This window comes from Microtus oregoni, unplaced genomic scaffold (assembly GCF_018167655.1).
Source record: "Microtus oregoni isolate MIOR12 unplaced genomic scaffold, Mior012 000008F_ref0000371, whole genome shotgun sequence".
NCBI lineage: Eukaryota > Metazoa > Chordata > Mammalia > Rodentia > Cricetidae > Microtus > Microtus oregoni.
In genome coordinates this window covers 33,959,048-33,980,024 of record NW_024543067.1, presented here as the reverse complement: position 1 = coordinate 33,980,024, position 20,977 = coordinate 33,959,048, and positions in this window count along the sequence as shown.

Here is a 20,977-nt window from a genome sequence, read left to right as displayed (position 1 = left end):
TTTATCTTTAATATAGGAATAATGAGGCAAAAGTTTATCTATTGCACTTGGAATTCATTTAAAATGCTGTATTTGAACAAGGCATTTGACTATAAGGATTTAATGTGGCTGAATGAAGCATGAAGAAATAGTCTCATTATCAGACCTGAAGTCCACAAACAATGCCAGCATGTCAGTTAAAATTCCCTTCTCATTACAGACAGTCTGCTGACACAAGCTGTGCCCTGACTGTGGCAAACTGGATTTTATAATCGTGTATTAGCCTTGTGGGTTTTCCCAGCAAGCTTCCAGGGTTTGTAGCTTCCCTTCTAGCTATAAAATCAGATGGGTATATCCAAGATAATAAAGAGCATTTTAAACAATTTTGGATTTGTTTATTTTATCTTATGTGTATATTTTGTATTTTGACTGCCCATATGTATGTGGGCCCAATGTGTATACCATGCCCAGAGAGTCCAGAAGATGGAGTCAGGTCCCTGAGAACTGCAGTATAGATGGCTGGGCATCACTATTTGGGTGATGCAAACCAAACCTGGGTCATCTGCACTAGCAACAAAGTGCTCTTAGCCACTGAGCCATCTCGCCAACCCTGACAGTGAAGACATCTTAAAAGGTATTTTTGATACAAAATCCAGATTTTTATTGTAAAGGACAAATCCTAGAAATGAAAGGTAATCTGGAGTTCTGTTTTGAAATAATGGTGAAAAGACTCAAATGGCAGGGTGCGGATGAATCTGTAGAGCTGCTCTGACTGGCATATAGCTCCAGTTGTCTGTGATCAAGGTATTTTAGATAGAACAAGCATTTATTATGCATATGACACAATTCTCATTATGGACCTACAACACTATAGCCATCAAGAACCAAGTTATATTTAAGACATAAAATAAAAAGTTGGCCATTTCACTGGTCTCAGAATTTATGTCTATAGGACAAAGCAGAGATGCACACTCTGGGGCAGGGATAATGCCTTCTCTGTATGCATGAGGTGTCAACATATCCCAGACCCAATTCAAGAGAATGTTTAATCCATGAGTCTCATGCTTGTATTCATACATAATCTGATGTGAGCTGAGCAGCTGCTTGAGGTGCAGAGAACTGATATTCTGGTGTATCTAGAACTGTGCCTACATTATCTCATTTAAACCATCAGGATGCCTCAGAGATAAAACACTGCCACATCTTCTCTTGGGGAAGGGACTGAATATGTAGCTATGAATAAAGTCTCATCATTTTCTATAATGGGATAGGTCCAAGATACATACCACATGAATCTGATTCTAGACCTGGTACCTTCTGTAGCTCCTCAAGACTTCTATGGAGGGGTATAGATATCAGGCCACCTGACCAATGTCCAGACACCTCCGAGAGTGTCTCTGACTCTACTCTCAGGGACTAAGAGTCACAATGAACTAAGCTGAATGCACAGAAAAGACAGCAATGTAGCCTTGGTAGTTGAAGTAAAATATGAGGTTAGTATAGAACACTGTCCTTAGCATGAAAGACAGTTTTGTGGCCTGAACTCCCAGCAGCTGTGATTACCCAAAATGAGCCACTCTTAAGACTGGACTCATTAAAGATCTGTCAGAACAGGCATGGGTTAAGGAGACGCTACCCTTCCCTGAGGATAGGTTAGGAGTTATCCGTAGTTGAATGAGACATTTCTTCAACAGTATTGTTGCTTATAAGTGACTCACCTGTCAATCATTCCTTCCTCATGGCCCTACATATTATCCTACTAAACTCGTTGGTTCACCATAGAAGGATTGAGTAGAATAACTCATGTGGTCTGTCCCTGGTGCTTGTCTGGGGCTGAATAGATTTTTGTTCACCTCTCAAAGAAAAGTTCATACAACAGAGACTCTGTCACTGCTTGGCATATAAAAGTTGTCCATGGCAAGAATTTGATGTCTTCTTTATACTGCCTATGTCACAGTGGCATACTGTTCCACATCACGTTATCTATGCCACTAGATGAATAGCAAAACAAAGTCGCAGCCAGTGCCTCTGTGAACACGGACAGACTCTCAGGGTCACAGTCAGTGCCTCTGTGCACAGGAACAGACTCTCAGGTTCACTCTGTGCACACAGCCAGACTCTCAGGGTCACAGTCAGTGCCTCTGTGCACACAGCCAGACTCTCAGGGTCACAGTCAGTGCCTCTGTGCACACGGACAGACTCTCAGGTTCACTCTGTGCACACAGCCAGACTCTCAGGTTCACTCTGTGCACACAGCCAGACTCTCAGGGTCACAGTCAGTGCCTCTGTGCACACGGACAGACTCTCAGGTTCACTCTGTGCACATGGACAGACTCTCAGGGTCACTCTGTGTACACGGAAAGACTCTCAGGTCCCCAATTCATCTTTGATGAGTGTTTGCTGCTGCTGTTGTTTAGTAACAGAGTTTCACTATGCACAGCAGGTTGGCCTTGAACTCACCATCCTCTGGCTTCTGTCACTTGACTGTTAGAATTAATTACAGGTATACAATAACACATCCATACTCCAGCAATATGCTACCACAATAGTTTCTCAATATTTGTCAATGGAACAGATGAATGAATGAGTGAAAGACAGCAATGAGCAAAGCCATTTACTTCAATACGATCAACAAGCCAAGTTTTTCTCTGGCTGATGGTCTGAGGGCAGATGTTGGGGTTCAAAGAGAGCCCTGGACTCTGATACAGAACCTCCTGTTCACCTCCATGGGGACAGCACTGTCATTTTGTATCTCTGCATAATTTTCCAAGGTTGAGCTGCCACACCTCTTCAAAGGGGAGCCTGCCACATGCTATAGAGTAGTATGCAGCATTGTCTGCACACTCCCCCGTCTTAGTACAAAGAAAAACAGCTTTGGTTGTACCTGGGTCTGGTCTACAGATGGAGAGTGGCGGAGAAATGATTCTAAAATCCCACCAGCCTATCCTATCTCTCCATCTCATCAATTCATGAATGTCAATTGACACTGAAAAAGAGATTCATCAAAGATCCCTCCCTCAACCAATCCCCACCCACACACCCTGAGGGAAGTAAAAGAGCTATAATAGGCAGTGCCCTGAGTGTGAGCAAGGCTGGATGTGTGCTTCGGCAGATTATTTTACCTCCAATGAACTGCGAGGAGGAAGAATACACTTGGATGACCGCACGTGGTTTCGGATCTTTACCTCTCGCTATTGCTTTTGTCTGTGATTAGGCTGTTTCACTTCCCTGGGTTTAGGTGACCTCACTCATGAAAAAGGAATAATTACAAATACCTTAGTGGATATGTCAGTCATCTTTCTGTAGCTATAGCAAACCAATCAAGTTAAAAAGAGAAAATGTTTAATTTTGCTTCTACTTTCAGAGGTTTTAATCAATGGTTATTTGGTCCTTATCTTTCCAGACCTGTGGCTAGGCAAGACTTCACAGCACCAGGAACAATAGATCCAAATCGCTCATCTCATGACAGCCAAAAAACAGAAAGAGAAAGGCAGACTTGGGAGAGACCCATAGAGAGGAGAGAGAGCATTGATAGCAAAGTTCTTTCCTAGAAACCCATAATCTAGACAAGAAGATCCGTCCTTCCAGAGGGAGATTGTCTTGGTCATGGTGTCTCTTCAAAACCAATAAAACCCTAACTAAGACAATCATCATCAGAGGGGATTAATATAGTTCTGGAGAAACTCTGCTTCGTGTCTGTTGAAGTATCTAGAAGAACAATGCTATCTGAGACAGGTTGGGGGTGTCATGGCTGAGATGTGAATGCCCGGGATATTATGCTGTTTGCATATCTGTAACACTAAGAGAAAGGTGACAACTGGACCAAAGATGGAGTCACAAACCCTAGGTTTCACCTGGTGGAGGTCACTGCTGCAGGCAGCTGTGAGCAGCTGTTTCATGGTCCTGTTTCTACTACTCTTGGCATCCTTTTTTGGTGGCCCACATGGGGAACAATTCTGAAGCATTATTGTACTCAGAGCCTCAAAAGCATCCTGAAGACAGGCTCTCTTAGATACATGAGCCAGCAGAAGACCTAAAAGCTCTCTTCTTACAAGATAAGAAGACAGCGTAACTTCTTAAAACAAGACTCCATCTGCAAACTTGGATGGTCTCCCGTCTCCCTCAAAGCTCTGGAAAGGCCATGTCTATGTCCTTGATCAGATCTCAGAATACAAGTCTTTGGATATTATCAATCCTTGTGATCAAAGGAGCAAAGTCTCAGAGGGGGAAACTGAAGCAGAATAAAAAGGCAGAAAAATTAAGGGACACAGGCAAGGGAGGAGTCAAAGTCTCCACACTAGAGTAAGGATTCCTGAACACTTAACATTTGCAGTGAGAATTGTTTACATAGAAATGATATTTTTTATATGTATACATTTCAAACAAAAATGGGAAGACAGCAATAAACCTGCTTAAGACCTAATCTCAACTGTGCTTCTGCTGCAAACCTATGGTTTTCTGAGTATCTTACAAGCTAGATTACAAATTTTTATTTACAGCCAAAAAAAAAAAAACGATAATCTATAAATCTATAAACTGACTGCCAGTCATTATATCAGTCTTTAAGGCCCATACTTTCAGAGACCTAATGATCTAAACACCTCCTCCATCAAAGGACAGATGTGCTCCTAATGTTGAATCCTTGTGATCCAGTTACCACTTCCATCAAGTTCTAATCCATTCTTGGAGCCAGAGAGTGTTCCTGATCTAACACTCCCCCCCCAAGCATGAATTAAGGAACTTTCCTTACTTCTCACACTATCTTAACTTTTTAATTTTTGTTTTGAGATATAGTTGGCCTGGAACTCATGGTGTAGGCAAGGGTGGTTTTGAACACTTGGTCCTTTTGCTTCCAAATCTCCAGTTCTCTGATTACTGGCATGGCTCCCCATGCCCACTCAAGTAATTTCTTTAAATCTGTTTGATAAGAGTGTTCTTATAGAGAAGAAAGAGGACCAGGAGTTGAAAGGGGACATTTAAACCGCAGTGAATCCATTCAGCTGCCTAAATATCAATGCACTGACATGAGCTCAGGGAACTTGCTGGCTTAGGCGGGACTTGCATCTGACATTGGTGTCCAGGTCACAGTTAGGGTGGCCAGAAGCCTCACGAACTTCAGAGACTATCTGGGTAAGCGAGTCTGGAACAGTCACCTGCTTCTTTGTCTCATGAGCTGCAAAGGAAGGTTAGTTGTTGAAAGTTCATTCCTCATCAGCACAAGCTCATTCCGAAACAGCAACTGTATCTCCATAGAAGCTCTTCACAATCATATCTCCATGGTAGCTCTTCCCAGCTCCCCCTTTGCCTCCTCTGCTATATCATCTTCAGTAGTCTTGTCCCAAGATGCATTTCCTTAGATTAGGTTATAAGCTCTCAAAAAGGCCTCAAGATTTAGGGAACATAAATTTCAAAATCCTAAATATAATTTGCATTCTAAATCTAAAGACAAATTTGGATTACATTGACTCTTGAGAGGGGATCTCATTTTAATATCAAGGTAATAGTTATATTGGATAACTTCTATTTAAACTAAAGTCTTAGAAATAAGCCAGATTCAGAAACAAAAATACTGTGTTTTCTCTTATACGAGGAATCTAGCTTTAAATTTTTGTGGACATGTGTGTTGGGAGGGTCATGAGAAACGGGATGTGATGGGGAGGAAGAGATTTTGGGGGGGGGAGTGAAGGTGAGGGATTATATGTGGCTTGAAAACAGAAAAAAAAAAGATATTCTGAGTCAAAAAGGACAAGGAAAGAGGACTTGGGAATAGGAAGAGCTGCAGGAACGGGGAGGGATCAAAACAAAGTGTAATGGTATCCTTGTATGAATATGCCACAGTGAAGCCCATTGCTTTGCATGTGAGCTAAAATAGTAAAAATAGTGATGATGTCATTAATCCTACTCAGCTATGTTCAGCATTTGCTAAGGCTTCTCAGTATGCCAGAGACTGTGAAGAGACCATTACTGGATCTCCTTTAATCCCTAAGGCATCCAAATGGCCCAGGGCTCATAATTAACTGCACCTTCTATGGGTGAAAGCTGAGGCCGAGAGTGACTACCACATCATGGTGGTGTGCCCGAGTAAGGCACATGACCTCAGCTGCTCAGAGGGGCTGAGTCGGGGAGATGTAAGAGCTGCCTGAGCCAACAGCAAGACCCCGTCTCAGAAACTAGTGGTAGCGGTTGGCTGAAACCCCAGCTATGGGGAAATTAGCAAGGGGATCAGGAGCTCAAAGCCAGCCTCAGCTACAGAAACATCTTAAGAAAAGCCTGGGCTACACAAAATCTTTCATGAAACCAAAACTAAATGAAACCAAACAAAATAAATAATAATAATTATTTGTGTATGTATACAATTGTGTGGGTTGCAAAAATCATTTCAAAGATCGGACAGAGAAAAGTTATGAGGCAGACTTCCACCTTGTTCTGTCCTTCCAAAGATGAATGTGTGTATAATGGATTTTGATCCAGTTTCTTCCAGCTCCATCTTCTCTTCCCAATCCATTGAACTTTGTATCCACTTCTTCCTGTCCTGTGTGGTCTTTCACTGAAGCATGGTCCACACTCTTAAAGAAAACTAACTCTCCCTTCCAATAACTATCAAGTGTAATGATCTTCCAGTTAGGCTAGGACTTGAGGGCACCTCCTTTCTCCACACTGGGATCTTGTCTGTCTTGAGCTTGCATAGGTCTTGTCCATACTGCAGTCACCCTGTGGGGCTGGGAAAATACTGTTCACTGTAGATATTCACACCCACTGGATCTTAAAATCTTTCTGCCTTTTCTTCTGTGACGATCCCTGGCCTTGGGATGAGGTGTGAGGGAGATATTTCTATATCATTGCAACAGCCGTGGAAACACTGTGCTGTTTTGTGTTTAAGGAATACTTTCTAAAGTCATTGAATTAATATAGAAAATAAACACTCAACCACCGCTAACATTTTGAGTCACTGTTCTAAGTGATTTCCAGGCACCATTTTATCATCCCTAAAAGGTAAGTAACCATACAAGTGTCCCTACATTACAGATAATGTAAGAAGCTGAGAGAGGCTGAACAATTTTCAGGGTCACTGAGCTCAGAAGAGCCTCCGCGTAAACGCGGCTGTATAACTGGAGAACAACCCACGCTCTTCACTAATGCAACACGGTGAATAGAAAACGGGGGAAACCGAGAAGCTCTGTGTTCTAAAAGGTTCAGACACAATGTCATTTTGTCTAGAAGTGGTAATGTCTCCTCCATTTTCACCTGCTATTTCCAAAGGACTCAAGTTTCAGCAAAGGCTCGGGAGCTTTTCAAGTTCATGGTTGAAGTTTCAAACAGCTCTGATTAGAAAGAAGTTCACAGTAAAAGAGCTGCATGCTCCACTCCAAATCAGAATCGTCTCACTGTTGTCCCACTTGAGAGGCCACTGGACACCAGGAAGAGGACAGATAAAGGGGTCCAGGTTGAATACTCAGTGACATTAGACCATCAGCAGTCCAGCTGTTCTCCTATAGATTCCATGTGGTACCATTTCTCATCTGTAGAGATGGCTTTCCGGACATTCCCTAGGAACTTAACAGGAAAAGGAACGTGCGTCTTTGTGCTGTTTTGAAGTCCCAAAGCTCTGTTAGAAGAAGAGGTCACATAGTGACAGAGAGATGATTAAATCCTCACACTGACAATTCACATGCTGCTTGCTTCCCCGTGAACATTAAACGTGATGTCTGTAAACTGAGGCGGTAGCACCCCCACCCCCTCTAGAGTCTCTAGACATTTATTGTGATAGCTCACCAGACTCTGGGGTTCCTGGATGATAACCCACAGTGCGAATTCTGTGCCTGTTTGTAGTATCTGCGCTGCCTTACAAACATATTGTGAAATGTAGAGATACCCTTGTTCACCCCCGAGATCACAAGGCCAGGCTCACAGAACTGAGAGCCACAGGGCTGTCGTAAGGAGCTGCAGGGTACTATGCTAAGAAGCGTGTCTGTCGTCTGCATGAAGGCATCAGTGGGAGCTCTGTGTCCATCTCAAAGGTGATAAAACTTAACAGATGAGACTTCAATCGGATCAAAACTTCAGGTGGCAGAAGCGGAAGGCAGGTTCCTTCAGTGAGTTCACTCACGCAGGGATCACACTCGCAAGCCAGACATTAAATGATCCTAGATAAGATTTCCAGATGTTCACCTTTGGAAGACCAATTGCATATGTCAGAAGACGGTGCCAAACTGGTTTTACCAATGACAGATGATCTCCTCACACATGGAATAACTCCCGGGGAAGACAGCCCCAGTCATGTCTGGTCACCATGGGGTTAATCCTCAGTTTCCAGGCACATGGAAGAGGCTTATGCTGGCTGTGAGAGAACCTTTATGCACAAGCAAAAGGAAATCTATGAACGTTAGTACATGCAGTTATATTCAAGGCATGGAGTTCAGGGTGGTGAGGTAGTTAGAATCCGGATTCAGGCCATGTGTTTGCCTCTACAGGCTCTGAATCACATGGTGGGAAAAAAAAAATCACTATCCCTTTAGCACCTCTGCTGTAAGTTTTTTTTTTTCTGATAAGAATTGCAAAGCTGATACCTTTGCCTAATTAGAGGAAGACAACAGTATAAGACGCATGAAAAAGCAAAGTAGTGAAAAAACACCTTCACAGCACAATTCAATCATCCTCCCATGCTACTCCATCCTCATAAGCCAGTCTTCGAAACTCTAAAATTATTTTAACAGACACAGAACATGGTATATTAATAAATGATCAAATGATACGTGTTTTTAAATGTCCTTTGGCTACTCTAAAGAAACTGGCAAACGTGCCATTAACCACAAGTAATGTAGTCAGTTTTTAAACTTGAAACATATTTTTCCCTTCTCATGCTGGAGGGAGTCATGGAGACTGCTTAGTCTATGCACTTGAAAACTGACTTTTAAACAAAAAGACAAAGCTGGGTTATTTATGAACGTGTGTAAATTATGTAATGGTTTCATTGAGATCTGGGGGACTTCTAAGAAGCAGAAAGCCCCCTGCGGTGTACACATCTCATATAATCCCTCTGTCTCATCTTTTCCTCTGCTTCAGAGATTTTCAGTATTTCCAGATTCACTTTGAAACAATAGTTCATTTTGAAATGTAATTTGGAAATATATTTGTTATGTGTTCTGCTGTAGAATAAAATATTGCCTTGTTGGAAAAAAGAAAAAGAAACTCCAGTGTGACATACAAGAACAAAGGAAATTGTTCTTGAGAGCCATCATTCATTCATGACAACAGGGACAGGTGGTGAGGTAGCACCATCAAACAAAATCGCATCAAAGAAGGACATGGGGAAAAATCAGAAAATAATCAGCCAAGTGAGAAACTACATGGGCCTAAACACATACACTTTCCTGACTCCACCAGGAAAAGTGAAGCCCAGTACTGCCCTTCTAGAGGTCTGTAACTTCATCACTTAAGAAACACAGGAGAAGATACAGCTCTAGGCTGCAGAAAGGCTGCAAGACAGATAACACATGAGGAGAAAAAGACGACTTGAGAGTGAGCAGCAGGAGAGAAATCATGGAGTGAAGGGTTGGTGGTGCAAAGCTGGGAGGGGATTTATGGACTATTTTTGCATTATTTATTCAGTGTAGACAAGGGGAATATATTAAAGAAACAGGGCAAGGAACAAGAGATAAAAGAGGTCTCTGGGGAAAACACAGCACCAGAGCACATACAAAAAGTTGACTTGCTTCTCCTTATGGGACTTCCCTAACCAACCTAAATGGAAACTAGGCAAAGAAAGGGGTGCCAGCAGGTAATAGTCTTTCTGCTGTGCAAATACAATGTCTTTAGGTGTCCCATTGACAGTGATGCATTCTTAGGTCCATGGGTTTAAGGACTATTTTTATAACTCAAAGAAATCTTATGTGAAAGTATTGCAAAGTCTATAACATTTTAACTAAAGTTTTCAATTATTTCTCTACTGCAGAATATTATTCTAATTGCTAATGATGCAAGGCAAGAATCAAGAAGTCATTAAATCAATTCCTCCATGAACCTTGTTGATCCTAGAAATATAGATGCTTTGTAAGGCCAAAGCAATAATTACAACGATAAATATGTATTGGTATATCAAGTCAAACAATTGAAAAATGGAAACTCATTAAGAATCCTTGAATCAGCTCATTATTTCTACAGTAAAGTTGTGTATAAATAAGTTTAATTGTTCTCCGTCTAAGTCTAAGCAAAACATTTTCAACAACAAGATTGTTTTTGTTTTATTTCCCTAGGTAGAAGTGAGCTTGGCAGAAACTGAGGGATCCTATGGGACAGGTCGTTCAGTGATGAACTAGGGCATGAAGCTGAATAGGGGTGCAGTGACATTTGGTTTAATTATCTAGCCCACTGTACAAACACACATTGGTAATAACAAAACAAGTATAATTCCAGGTTGCTGTAGACAGAAATGAAAACTCCCATCCAGGGAAAACATTTCTATGACAGGATTCTCAAAATTTTTGTATTTCACAATTCAGCAGTCTAATAGAGACCCACTTACTGCTACTCTCTTGCTGGTACACAGGCCTGCACACCGGTGGAAAACATACAGTCATTCACTTACAGTGTATCAGCCACAGAGAAAATAAATGGAGGCCCCTCCATTGCCCCACTCCTTCCACCTGCTTTCTCCATCCTCATGCAGTGGGCAAGGGATTAGGCATTCTTTGCCTGATCCAGAGCAACAATGTGTTTCTTCCAAAACAAGATATAAACATGCCTAGTAAAGCCTGAGATTTTAGCTTTTCAGAGTGTCTGCCCACTGCTGCAGGAAGCTATGAATAGATATATTTCGAGTTAGTAGCAACTGCAATAGTGTTAGCAAGGCCTGGCTCATATTCATCGGAAAAGCAACCAGGACCTCATCCTCAATGAGCCCAGACATGTCACTGCCCAAAATTTCAAGAAAGTCCAGCATTGAGTGAAAGACTTTTTCTTGGGAAACACACACACACACACACACACACACACACACTCCCTCAAGATAAGGGAGGATAGCGGATTGAAGTATGGATACCAAAGTCCAACTTTATCCAATTTTATAGCAGTATTTAGAACAATATCTGTGAAGGGGTACCTACAGAAGCAGAAATGACACAGAGAATTTCATTACCAAAACGTACCCCCAGGATGGGTGACAGCTCCCAAAAGCCAGGAACCTGAAGCATACTGCACAGCCTGTCTTCAGGAGATACCCTGCAGGATGAATTATTTCAGTCTCAGAGGAAACTGCCACGCAGTGTCTGCCCTGCAGAGTGCATCACTTACGTAAGTCATTGCTGTAACCAATTATCTGATTTTTAAAAAGTATCTTAAGGGTTTGTTTTGGCTCACAGTTCAAGGATACAGTCTGTCTTAGCAGGAAAGGCATTGCGGCAGGAGTGTGAGGCAGCTAGTCGCACTGCATCTACATTTGGGAAGCAGAGAAAAGTTAGTGTTGGTGCTCAGTGGGTTTTCTTCCTGTGATTCAAGCTCCCTGCTGGGGCCATGGTGGTGCTCATCTCCCAGCTCTCCGTTCCTCAGTAAAATGTCTCTGGGACCAACCACAACGAAGTACCAAAGGTTTGTCACACTAATGGCCAAGGTATGCATTCACACAATCAAATTGACACACATGATTACTATCTCACAGAATAAGGCACTATTTATAGAATTATCATTTATATTAGTGTCTCACTATGCACAGACCCAAATAGGTATTGCTAGCTCCCATTGAAAAAATGACAAACCCCACCAATTCTTTTGGTTTAAGGACTACTTGATAAATGTACATATTTTGAATTTGATTTTTATAGCATAAGAATAAATTGTGCATTTATTAGCAACATATTCTCATCCTTTTCACTGTCCAACTTCACTCCTTATCTCTGTTACTAATAAACAAACAAAAAATTACAAAAGTAAACCAAATTGCTGGCCAGCCTTGAGTATAAAAGAAGATATTTAAGAAACTAAAGACTACTGGTCTATAAGACAAAAAGTCAAAAGGTGAGGAAAAAACTTTAACATTGCTAAGAGGAAAAATCAGGGTATGAAATGTGAATAATGAAAGAAAGATTTCTACTGTATAGTGGAGGTAAAGAAAGTATCTCACAGTATAAAGAAAAGCTCTATTTGTAGATGACTAGACAATATTAGGATGAGGAAGAGTCTCACCAGGCTTCCTCTTCATGTTCACCCTCACTGCTGGGGGAGAGGAACTTCCCTGGGATCCTTCCAGGGCTGAGTCAACATCATTGCCACTGCAACAGTTTCTAAACCACCAAAATAAAAGCTAGAGGAAGCCTGTGAGCTAGGCAGGGTGTTGTTTTTTTTTTTTCTTTACTTTGGTCAATAAGTCATCAGCCTCAAAAGTTTCTCGAATCCCCTCATGGCTTTGTGCTACGCTGAGAAGTACAAATACCAGTGCAAAGAAAATAAAATAAATGGTCACTTGATATGCTTAAGGCTTAGAGGAATCCACAGACCCTGGTAGTGTTCAGTAGAGTCAACAGTACTGTGGTTCAATATGAAGAGTCCCCAGCCATGAGATAGCTGTGGATTCCTCAGGATACATGATCTTCCCAGAAGAAAGACATTGCTGAGGTTCACAATCAAGTTTATATATGCATATGGTTATAGCTTCAGCTCTCTGCTTTCTGGTTTTCCATGGTATGGGAGCCCTCTGCCATCCACTCTTGTTTTAGACAGACCTATTCCTATTGCCAATGCTGAGAACAGGAGCCAAGGTAAACCTTTCCTTCAATCCCCTTTGTGTTGGCTCTTATGGTATTTGGTCACAGTGGTGAGGTGAGTCACTAGCAAGGACAGATTCTGATCTAATACTGTAGCTCATAAGCATTCAGTGCTCAAGGCTACGAGCTACACTTGAATATGGGACGGAGTAGAGCAGGGATGTGCCTTGAAAGAGCTGAATTTGAACTGTAGTCTCAACAACGTATAGGAGAGATGTACCATGAGGAGAGAACACTGGGAAGTCCTAACATGTGAGCAAGGGTGGGATCATTCAAATTGAACCAAGTGGCCAAAGATCAGGCAGACAGGCAACGGAAGGAGAAGGAGACATTCTGGGAAATTTTAAATGAGTAAATACTGAGTCAGTAACTGCACAAATGAGGGAGGGGTGGGTTTCGAGCAGACTCTCCTGTTGTTGCCCCATCCCCATCTGTTAGCACAAAGTTATTCAGTAGAGATGTGTTAACTGGGTTTTTGTCCTGCCTGGACCTAGTCAACAGAGACTCACCTGTTCCCTTCTTTTGGTAAGACAAAAGAAGTCTCATCAGATACAAGAAAATTGAAATAATCTCCTGCATCCTATCAGACCACCATGGATTAAAGCTGGATTTCAAAAACAGAAAGCCTACAAACTTATGTAAACAGGACAACTCTCTACTAAATGACTATAGACTCAAGGCAGAAATAAAGAAAAACAACACTAAGGCATTATGCCACCTCCAGAGCCCAGCTAGCCTACTACACAAAGACAAGCGTGGTTTATCTTTTAAAAATCAGGTTAAAAGGAAGCTGAAAACTTATGTGCAAGGGAAAAAAAAGCCTACATTTTCCAACTCATCAAAAAAGAAATTCATACCTTAGTGAATAGCCACCATTTGGAGGTGGGTTGCAGAAGTAGGGCCAGCTGTAGCCCCTTGCCTCAAATAGTGGGGTTTGATGACATTAGTCACCTGCTATGGAAGCATTTGCGCAAATTCAAACAATTTCCACATTGGTTTCTTCTTTGCAACTTAAGGAAATAAGTGTGTTTTACAAAAAGAAACACATGTTTGCCTTAGAGCAATTCATTATCAAGTAAAGAGTATGTGTAAGTGTTGTAATAGGGAGCGGCAGGCTGCACCTCTGGCATCCGGCCGCCTGCATGGCTAGCTTATGCCCCGAAATAATTATATGGAAATTGTATTCTTTTAAACATTGCCTGGTCCATTAGTGTCAGCCTCTTATTGGCTAGCTCTTATATATTGATCTAACCCATTTTTAATAATCTGTGTAGCCCATGGGGTGGCTTATCAGGGAAGATCTTAACCTGCATCTGTCTGGAGTGGGACAATCATGGTGACTCAACTTGGCTTCTTTCTCCCAGCATTCTGTTTTATTTACTCCGCCTATCTAAATTTTACCTTATAAGAGGGCCAAGCAGTTTTCTTTATTGTTTAACCAATGAAAGCAACAGATAAGATACAACATCCACCTCCATCATTTTTTCTTTTTCTGTTTAAACAAAAAGAAAGGCTTTTATTTTAATATAGTAAGATTATATATAATAAAATAGTTATCAAGTAAGAATTATAGTTATGTTTATATTTATTTTATCTTTTATCATAATTAAGGAAAATTATAATTATAATTAATCATTCTTTAATTCCATCAAAGATTTCAGAAGGATATAATATTATCTAAGTAAACAAGAAATAAGAAATTTCAAATTCTAGAAATGATAGAAATATTTTGCTGCCTGGATAGTCATCCAAAGTTTTTTTGTATCATTGGGGTATCCATCTTTGGCCTTCAGGCCCATAGTATCCAGTAGACATTTTTATGAAGCAGGAAATTTCAAAGACACTTTAGTCATTATCTGTTGTGTCCTGCAGAATGTTTTGCAGATTCTTTTATGAGTCAGGAACCCCGAAAAACCACTTCATCTTTAGGCAAGTTTAGCAGTCTTCTCTCTGTGAGTTTTCTGTGTTAAGTTCATGCATCAGTCCAGGCAAGAGCAGTTTCTTGCCCAAATGGCTATCAAATTCCATAAGGAATCTCTTTAATACCCATCTTCCTCTTGAAGTAGATTGGTGTTGCCAGGAGCAGATGTCTCATTGTTATGAAAAATCCTAAGTTATTAAAATATTAAATGTTATATTCTGTAGTCTTTGAAAGATATGAAGAATGTAGCTGGCTTGCTCACAAAGGCTGGGAAAGATGGAGCTTGTGCCCCAGGGCCGTGCTGGGGAGGGGGCAAAAAAGCCTAACATTGGAGAGCCAAATTGTAACCGGCGTAATAACCAGGCTAGCTTAATATGAAATAGCAAATTTTAATGAAGGAATAGCTTATAACATCAGGGATCCAGCGATGAGCAGGAAATACAAAAAAGAGACTGGCAGGGCTCATGCTCGCCAGATTTATATGTAAACATTAGCCTGAGGCAAACACGCCCTCTAAGGGGCTGGACTATCCCTACATGTAAAATACACCATGATGTTACCACTGTGGCCACAGAAACTTGTAGACATAGCCTCACTGCAGACTTAAGGGTCAGACTCCTGCTGGTTTTGTTCAGCACTGACCAACCGCACCTTGCAGAACCAAATGTTAGAAGGCACAAGAAACCACGGAACAGAGCCATTCTCTGTGAATAAAAAGAACAGTTTTAATAACAGAGAACTCTCTGGCTGCCTTGTACAGTAGAGAAGAGCTGCCAGCTCTGAAAGCTCACTGGGCTACATAGGGATACACTGAGAGGATGCTCAGATAGAAGAGGTGCTGCAGTTGTGGTCAGAAGAGTTGAGGTGTTGACATATACAGTCACGAGCATTCAGTTGGCTTCTGCGAATTAAGGACTTCTGAGAATTTGGATCCTGATTCCTAGAAAAACCATGCTCCAGAAGAAATAATGATTATCATCAGCACTGTTACTTTGCATGGGAAACATCTTTTTATAACCAACAATTCTAGCCTTTTGTTGATGACAAGGGGCAGCTTAGTCTCTAGATTCTTCAAGGCTGAAATTAGTTTATGGAGGCTCAGTGAGTCTGGAATGTGGGTCAAAACTGACTCTGTGTTTGGTGGGAAATATTGGATCAGTCAGTCAAGCAGGCCATGACAGGAAACCTGGAGAAATTCCCTTAGAAGCATCTGGTTTGTTGATCACCAGATAATTTTGTCTGGAAAAATCTGAAAAGACAGGGATCAATCACAGTATTATGAAAAGGATAGAGACCAGTGGGCTGAGAAGATAGAGGAGCTAGGGGCACAAGAGAGAGCAATAGGAAAGCCCAGCATTGAAGGGGAACCCACCAAATGAAGGGGAACATGAATAAAATAATCCCACAATAGCACTGAATAGGTACAATAAGGGGTTCTCTATTCAACAGGAAACTCACAGATCACAACAAGGAACAGGAGCAGAATCAAACATCTAGTAGTGAGAAAGTGTAGAGAGTGAGGTGGCAGGCCCATGCCTTTGGTACCCTAGGCCACACACAACCTGGTCCAGGCTCTCAAAAGCCATTGGATGAAGGAGGTGCCATTCACCTCCCCCTTTTGTCTAAATAAGAGAGTTCCAAATCCAATACAAAACTATGTACAATAAGAACAGATATCAAGTATAAAAAAATTAGAATTACAACCAACATAAACAATATTAAGCAAAAAAATATATACTGAATGTTTTAATAATTGTTTTATCTTAAGGAGTCTAAGTCTTGTATTAGAAATGGCTTGGCTAAGTCATGAGAGGAAAATAACTATGATTATCTAGACTTCACCCCATTGAAAACCTGAGAAGGGAGATAGAATTACTTGAGTAGGCAGGAAGTGCAATCAAGCAGCTTCCAAAATGTGCAGTAGATGATGACAGAGACAACTGGCTACCTGGGCAATCACTCATAGTCTCATTTGCAATGTTAGAGCAACCAACTTTGGCTAAGGCCTAGAGTAACTGACAGACAATATTTAGAGGCAGAAAATTTTTCAAAACCATCTTATCCTGTCTTGGCAAAGTTTGGCAGTTTTTTTTCTTGTATTTTGCTTATCTAGTCCTGACACCATGCATTTCATCAATGGTTGAAGTATGGGCAGTTCCTTATTCAAAGGCCAGTTTTTCCAAGAAGAAAACAAGCTCCAAGTGGAGTGTCTTCGGTGCTCAATATTCTCTCTGGAATAAGTTGGTGCTGCCAGGAGTAATTGTGTCTCATGTCAGCAGAACCATAAGTTGTTTAAATGCCACATTATACAGTTATTTGAAGTGGTTGAAGATTACCTATCTATGCAGAATACAATATCTATGTATCTAAAGAACCTGATTAGTCTAACTATAAGTGTGACAAATGTGGATGACTATTGATCTATAATTCTTAATATCTATATAGCTCAAAGACTAAGACTTCATCTTAGAATATTAAATAATCTTTAAACAACCATATCAATATGCAAAAGGTAAACAGAGGTAGAAACATGCATGCATACAATATGACAAAATAACTTTGCATAGGTATACAAATATTATAAACAGAAATAGCATATTCAGTATAACAAATATAATTTGAATTTGTGTTACTATATAAGAATCTATACAAATGCAAATTGTCTGTAAATAATAGCTCACAAGTTTATTTTACTTTATTCACTTTATTACTCACTATTATTATTAGTGTAAGTGAGCTGACTAATCTATTATCCCATTCAATTTCTGTTCTTGTGAGATTCTGAGCCTACAAAATTTTATCCCAACCTTATACCAGTTATAATCAATACCTAATTTGCATCCCCTAACCTTGAGGACAAACTTTGTTTAAAAGGGTCAACTCTTTTATCCAAAGGCCTTTGAGAGGCTGGACCAGGTTGGGCATGACCTTGGGTACCAAAAAAGGCCTGCCCACTCACTCTCTCTCCATGCTTTCATACCTGGATGCTGGATTCCATTCCTGTTACCTGTTGTGATCTGTGAGTTCCACCTTAAATAAAGAATATTTATAATGGGCTTGAGAGACGGCTCAGTGGTTAAGAGCACTGGCTGCTCTTCCAGAGGTCCTGAATTTAATTCCCAGCAACCACATGGTGGCTCAAAACCATCTACAATGAGATCTGGTGCACTCTTCTGGCATGCAGGCATACATGGATACAGAATACTGTATACATAATAAATAAATAAAATCTTCTCTAAAATGAATATTTATAAGTATTATAGTATTTTAAAATTAATATAATTAATTTCCCCTTATTATACCATTTTTGGTGCTAGTGTGGGATTACTTTATTTATGTTCCCCATTATCTGGCTGGCCAACGTGGGAACAAGCCCATGCTTACCCCTCATAGGAGTCTGGAGGCCATAGTTTTTGATCCAGTTCATGTAAGTTTACAACCTTTGTTTATATCGGCCATAATGGTTCACTTGGTAGCTGCATCCTTTTTGAAAAATGATGGAGGAAGGTCATTGGCTAATAAAGAAACTGCCTTGGCCCATCTGATAGGGCAGAATTTAGATAGGCGGAGTAATCAGAACAGAATGCTGGGAGGAAGAGAAGTGAGCTCAGAAAGCATCCAGTTCCTCTCAGAGCCAGACACGATGAAGCAAGCCGCCAGGTCAGACATGCTGAATCTTTCCCGGTAAGTGCACCTAGTGGTGCTACACAGATTATTAGAAATGGGCTAAATTAATATGTGAGAATTAGCCTAGAAGAGGCTAGCTATAATGGGCCAAGCAGTGTTTAAAAGAATACAGTTTGTGTATTGTTATTTCGGGTAAAGCTAGCAGGTGGCCAGGAGCCGGGCTGTGGGAAGAGGCCCGCAGCTCCTACTACAGAGCAAGAGGCAAATTTCTTCTTTTTTGCCTATCAACATGGCTGGAGATACTGGTTCTGTAGGACCACAGAAACGAAGAAGATGAGCCATTGTAGGGCCACAGTTGACTTCTGGTTGTTGTCTGTGAGCTGAGTTAAAATCTTCTGGGATAGATAGAGACTAGAGGCATAAGTTTGTTAAGGAGCATAAAAGGAATTTTTATTCAAAACTTCTAGGTCTGTCTAGAAGAATACAAGAACAGGCCCAAAGGAGCAGTAAGGAGCCCATCCTCCCTAAAGCTTATATGATTTTTCTTTTTAAGATGAGAAAAAGAGATTAAACAAAGTTTTAGATATTTTCTCAGGACCTCTGTATGTCTGTAATCTGCACTGGCATCCTCCTTATAGAGAAAACAGTTAACTGTCTGCACACAGGTCCAGTAGATTCCTGTCTTTGAGCCACGATGAAAACAAAGGCTGAAAAGTTATTAACACAACATGAACATTTATCTGCGATAAGATAGAATTTTCTTGCAGGAAAAAGAACAAAGAGGACTGGAAGATAGTCCCGGAGTAGTATCATGGATGTGGAAGACAGCCCTGGAATAGTATCATAAACTGAAAAGATGGTCCTTGGGCAGTATCATGGACCTGGAAGATGGTCCTCAAATAGCATGATCACAGAAGATGGACCTGGAATAGTATCATGATCATGGAAGAGGGTTCTGGGATATATCATTGTCCTGGAAGATGGTCCTGGAATAATTTCATGATCATGGTAGATGATCCTGAACTACATACTTTTGTGTCCTCTTCACACCATCACTCTAAGAGAACTGGATAGATTTGGTTTGGACAGAGATGTCTCCAGGACAATGATAAGCACTTTTTTTTGGTTTTTTTTTTTTTTTTTTTTTTTTGTTTTTCGAGACAGAGTTTCTCTGTAGCTTTGGAGCCTGTCCTGGAACTAGCTCATGTAGACCAGGCTGGTCTTGAACTCACAGAGATCTGCCTGCCTCTGCCTCCCGAGTGCTGGGATTAAAGATGAAACACTTTTAAAGTCCGTATTTAGAAAAGAAAACAGCCAATCAAAATTAAATTTTTTCGCTTGTGGTTATGATAATTTCAATTATTTTTTAAAAGTTTGAGTAGCCAATGCTTATAACTGTTACCAAGACTGGATTAATATAATAACATAAAAACACCACTTAATACTTTGTTAAACTTCAATTTTGAAGTTTTAATATCATATATATCTTCTTTCAGTCTCATTTTCATATTCCTTAACTTCTTTTCTCAGGATTTCATAACTTACATACACCTTTACAGCTTTTATAAGAATCCAATAATCTACCATGAGACATAGATGTTTGATTATAGAGAGTAGTCATTGAAAAGGTGAGTCTTTTAAACTCAAATTTGGAGCATAAAGGAATAGTACAAAGAAATTTTAAGTCAGAAGTAGCAACATGGTAGATTTCTTTGTGATTTTAACAAAACCTGTTTGTGAGTTTACCTCTTTCAGTAGGAAGCCTCCTAGCTCTAGGGAGGAGCAAGACCTGAATCTTATACCTTAACAGTTAAATGTCTCAACAAAATTTGTATTTTTATAACCAATGTAGGCTGGCATGTAATAGAGTCTCAGTTTTTAAGTTGTATTTAAGAGGTTTTGGAAGTTAAATTTTTCTTTAAAGCCCTCAAATTTGTAGCATCAGCAAGCCACATGCCCATCCTTTGCACCTGAAGATACTTCAAAGCCAGGATGGTTTTAAGGTAAAAACAGACTTTTTAATTATAATCAGATGAAGCATGAAAATATTTTGCCTGTCAAAGCATTTCTGTGGTTTTTAATTTATTTATTTGATATGATAGATAAGTATATTCAAGTTACTTTTTTAAAAAAAATCTAAACTGGAGGGCATTGATCCTCAGAGGCTAGAAGAAGAAGGAATATTATAAAAAGAGGAAGATGAAAGAACAGGAAAAAAGGTAATTTAGTTATGATATCCCTGCCTAATAAAGGAGTTGCAAAACTAGGCATAATGAAGAGGGAAAGGGTGATCAGTTGTCCCCAAACTAACAGAAATGTTGGTTGGGCTGGCCTTCAACACACATCCCAGAGGTCTGAGAACTGGAAGGTTTCCCTGAGTAAGTAGGCAAAATATACCAAGTGATCTCTGTATCAATTTAAAAAAATCAGAGACTTACCCAGTACCTGGACAGTCAGCCTAAACTCTTCTGGGGTCATCTGATCACTTGGTTGAAAGCAGATGTCTCAGGGCAGCAGCAGCATTTACCTACCAGGCCCAGAAGAGCTGAGACAGCATCTTGTGGAGGAAGATCTTGAGGGAACTGACCTAACCTGACCAGACAGAGAGGGACACTCCACCATCTACTGTCTTATCTATCCACAGTTTGGGGAAGGCCCTGTTGGAAGGCATGCATGGGGGCAGTTCATCACCTAG